Source organism: Bidens hawaiensis, unplaced genomic scaffold (assembly GCF_021521415.1).
Source record: "Bidens hawaiensis isolate Kalapana, Puna unplaced genomic scaffold, B.hawaiensis_p1.1 tig00018566_1, whole genome shotgun sequence".
NCBI lineage: Eukaryota > Viridiplantae > Streptophyta > Magnoliopsida > Asterales > Asteraceae > Bidens > Bidens hawaiensis.
This window is the reverse complement of record NW_027492809.1, coordinates 240,373-245,347: the sequence shown is the minus strand read 5'-3', so window position 1 is coordinate 245,347 and position 4,975 is coordinate 240,373. Positions and strand designations below refer to the sequence as shown.

The 4,975-nt window shown below is 35.5% G+C and overlaps 1 pseudogene across 1 annotated transcript; it reads left to right on the top strand.

The window, feature by feature from the left end:
- The first annotated feature begins 438 nt into the window (after positions 1–438).
- LOC143556361 (mediator of RNA polymerase II transcription subunit 31-like) lies at positions 439–1,718 on the top strand (annotated as a pseudogene). The gene is made up of 4 exons (XR_013139369.1): positions 439–514; positions 602–698; positions 786–846; positions 939–1,718. The product of XR_013139369.1 is annotated as a mediator of RNA polymerase II transcription subunit 31-like (transcript).
- The last annotated feature ends 3,257 nt before the right edge of the window (positions 1,719–4,975 follow it).

Here is a 4,975-nt window from a genome sequence, read left to right as displayed (position 1 = left end):
TTCATCCATGATTCTACTTTTTGGTATATTTTATAATTTTGGTCACTTGACCAGTTGAAATACAAATAGCCCAAAACGCCCATTAATAAGTAAACGGGCCACAAGCCATGCAAGAAAGAATATATATACCTCGAAAGATATTCCAAGACCTTCAAACACTTAGGTAAAGATTCTTGATAAGAAAATCATCAGAGAAAATGAAACCACAACGTCATTACGAGCAATAATGGTTGCATAAATTTGCTTCATGGCCTATTCATACTTCATGAATTGGCCTTGATTCTGCACTAAAATTTCTTAAAATTAGGGCTAATAGTCAAAATCTTCACTTGAATATAATTCCTTATATTGATTTCTATTGAAAATTAACTGAACTAAGTAGCTTTATATGATACAATTGAATAAATATCATCAGAAAATGATAGGTGAAAATGTTTTCTACTTGATGGGCGACAAAGATTTATACTTGAACTTGAATTTGTCCAATGCCTTGCCATTCCAACTTATATTCACTGTAAGTTTAACTTCCTATATAACATCTTTATTACTTTGAAATGATGGTAAATGTTTGCATAATTTACATATAAAACCTCTGATGTAGATTTAGCTCAAAACCGTTATTTTAAAGATGAGGCTTTCATAGGCAACTTGAAGTACCTTCAGTACTGGCAACGACCCGAATACATAAAATATATTATGTGAGTTTAATGCATTCTAACAATCTTATTTTGTTACAATTTTATATCAACAGCAATTAACTTCTGCTTATTTTTGGAGAATCATAGGTACCCACATTGTCTCTATTTTTTATAACTTCTTCAAAATGCAAGCTTCCGCAATGCTAAGGTTGGATTTTTTTAAATTTAATAAATAACTAATATATATATATATAATATGCTTATATGTTATATCTAATTATATTTTTTTGAATATTTTAGAAGTTGACACACAGGCAGCAGTTTTAGTTTTGGATAAACTACAGGAATAATCGATTGAAGCATATATTACCTAGGCCTGTTCCCGAGCCTACAGCTGCACCACCATCTAATGCACTGCCGCCATCTATACCCCATGCCTCCACCACCATGTCGTCTTCATCTGCTCATGTGGCGGCACAACCAGTTACAGCTGGTTCCCTCGCCTATTCAGTATGGTGTACCTTCTGTGCCGGCTCTCAACGAAAATGACCCAAGAACGGCAATTGATAGAAGAAAGAGAAAGTAAAACTTTTCTCTGTATGTTCTGTATGACAGCATAAACAATCTTTTTAGTAATTATTTTGTTATTCATGGTTGCAAAAAATAAAAATAAAAAATGGACATGAGTCATAACGGGTAGCCTTTTTCGCCTATCATTTTCACTTAACCCGTTGAAATACAAATAGCCCAAAACGCTCGTTAATAAGTAAACGGAAGTCATGCAAGAAAGAATATATATACCTCGGAAGATATTCCAAGACCTTCAAACACTTGGGTAAAGATATCAGAAAATGATAGGCGAAAATCTTATTTTTTCTCCTGATTCTCTTTGCTAACAAGAACGTCTAGTGCTCTCTGAAAAACAAAAACTTTACAATGAATATCAAACTAATCCTTCTTTTACTAAAAAAAAGTGAAATGTGAGATAAAGTACCACCACAACACGGAACTTGCTATGATATTAATTGCATCGATGACACCAGAAGCTCTATGCATCATGGTTAAAGGGAGGTAAGAGTATGATCCAAATTTTCATTTGCATTTGGTATGTTCAGTTTGTGTTAACTGAATAGGCCTGTAAACAAACAGCCGAGCATGAACGGGGGCATGTTCGCGTTCGTTCGTTTAACTTTAACCAAACACGAACACAAGTGTATAATCGAAGAATTTTTTTTTGTTCATGTTCGTTCATTAATAAAATGGGCTTGTTCGTATTTGCCCATTTAAAACCTAAAGGAATAGTTTGTGACCATAAACGAACACAAGCGAACATAACAAACAAAGTTAAACGAACACTAATAAACATAATTGGTCAAACATAAACGAACAGAACATAAGTTAGCATTAATGAACAGAAATGAACAAGTCTAATGCATCACAATTCATCCAAAATTACATCAAAATTAGTGGTTTAAATTTACATGACTCATTCAAAATATCCATCAAGATTAATGAACCGAATTTAACCTAATTATCCCCAAATAAGCCACAATTAAACAGAATTTAAAAGTGAATAGGCTGCAAATACAATAGAGAACAAATCCGTAACATCAAATTTGTTGTATAGATTACCAAATCAAAGAACCTAAGAAAATTTAACCTAATTATCCACCAATAAGCCACAAGTAAACCGAATTTAAAACTGAATTAGGTTAAAACCCAGGTTAAATCAAGACAATATGAATGATGAAGTATCATGGGAATTATAATACAAAGGAAGATATAACATACCTGGTGTAGAGTCGTGATGAGGAATCTGGTGTTCCTGTTTGCATTTGCATTAAAAGAAATTGATTGAAGAACTGATTGGTTGTTAGAACGTCACACCCCAATCTTAGGCCACTGCACTGATAAATCAGAGTTACGTTAATTCAGCGGAAGTCTTAGAAATCTTGTGGATTAAAGTTGTAAATAGTTACATTAAACAAAAGTTGATTTTAAATATTCCCAAACTTAAAGTACAAAAAGATTACTTGTTTTTATATTACAAAAACGACCATCATTATATATTAAGCTTTAAACAAAAGATCCAAGCCATCGGATTTAATCATAGCACTTCGATGCTTCCAAGCGCTAATCTTGTTCACCTGCAAAATGTAAGAAAATACGTCAACAACGAATGCTGGTGAACACGCTGACGCAAAAATATTTTCTTTTACTTTATTACCCCTCGAGACTACGCCTGTCTCGGCCCAACGTGGCTTAGGAATAACAAAGTTAAATAACACATTATAAACATGAGCCTCTACTCTAGGTCACCTCAGCAAACACCGCAGCGTTCGACTTAGTTAAGTACCCGTAAATATACACAACGGTCGTACTCCCTGCAGGAGAGCGTCCTACGACCAAGGGTGGTGCGATGTGCCCATTCACCGCGTAGTACCACCTATGTAAGGATCCAAACACACGTATACCACAGCCTGAGGGCTAGGTTCATACCCTTATTTATAACGGTTTTAGGAACACATAGTTCATTGTAAACAAATTTCATATAACAAGTTGACTCATTTTAAAACAAGTATAAAAATTTGGGGGCGTATTCACCATTTCTCTTTAGGATCGGCTTCACTCACCGTCCAAGGGTCTTTCCCTTCTTTATCTCGCACCTATAGTACGAGTATAAATATTTGTTAGTCGGATACACGATCCGGCTTAAAACCTTTAGTCTTATTTTATATCTCAATCTCGATGAACCTTTAGTTCATTTTCTTTTACTTGAAAACCTTTAGTTTAAAAGTAATTATAAACATTTAGTTTATATTAAAAACCCGACGTTTCTTCTTCTCCAAGAAACGTATTCTTTTTTTTTTATTATTTAAGAATACTCATTATTCATTAAATAATATTTTCATAACAAAGAGCATACATATATACTTGCACACATATATACATAATCATATTCAATATCTTATCTTTCTTTCATTTCTTTGTTATGTTTATTTCTCTTTTATCGAGGTATCGAATATAACCTCGACTTAAGGCTTAAGCCTTCAATATAATATTATATTATATTCAATTGACATTACGCCTAACCTTATTGGCGTATTGGAAACCCTACGAAATCGGGCAGCACTCCGACACCGTTTTACTTCTTGATCAACTCTTTTCTCGACACGTAAATCAATGAACGCCAAACTTCAACATACGTTGGCATGTACTTCGAGAACAAACGCCATTCTTGGTATGTGGGTGGAGGGTGGCACGCACTTCGAAGAAACACTTCGAGGAAACGTTGGTACACAAACGAGGAATCGGGGCACGCAAATCGAGGTAGATCGAGGGTCGGGTTTATAATACTTAGAGAGATGTTAGAGAGAGAAAGCAAAGCTGAGTTTTGGTGTGTGAAATGGAGAACCCGGACCTTGCTATTTATAGACCTCAAATTGGGTCCCATCGAGGTACACGACCGCCTTCAGGGCACCCGTCGTGTACCGCGACGTAGCCCTGGTGACGCAGAAAGTAGGTTTGCCACGTGTGGACACGTGGCAGACAGTGTGCCACGTGGCGGACGTCGTGCCACGCGTCTCGCTGTCAGACATCCCATCGCGGTACGCGATGGGTCTTCCTTCTGATCCATCGCGTAGCGCAATGAGTCAGGAAAACATATTTTTCATTTTTGACCTTCAAGTTTGGAATTTGGCATTTTTGGTCCCTAAGCTTTGAAAAGTTTACATTTTGAACTCGAAATTTTCACGATGTTACATTGAATAATAAATTGATTGAGAAATTGATCAGGCCTTAACGTATGGAGAGAGAAGGGGAGGAATTAAAATATAGAATTGAAGTGCCCACTGGAGTAATTGAATGAATTGGCTGCCTGAGTTGGAAGTGGGCGGCATATTGGAAGGAGGAGGAGGTTAGGTAATTAATATTCAGGCGTCTCATTGAGAGAGAATACTGGAAGGTGAAAGGTTGCCTATCTGTATTATAATGTAGTATAGATGAGTTGGAAGTGGGCGGCATATTGGAAGGAGGAGGAGGTTAGGTAATTAATATTCAGGCGTCTCATTGAGAGAGAGTACTGGAAGGTGAAAGGCTGCCTATTTATATTATAATGTAGTATAGATAATATTTAGGCGTCTCATTGAGAGAGAGTACTGGAAGGTGAAAGGCTGCCTATCTGTATTATAATGTAGTATAGATATACACAATTACACATACATTAAACAAAAATATATAAATACATAATATATGAATATACACATATAGATTGAGAATGAATTTATTCAACTAATATATATTATGTTTTGAAAATCCTGCTTGAAAGTTAAGTCTTG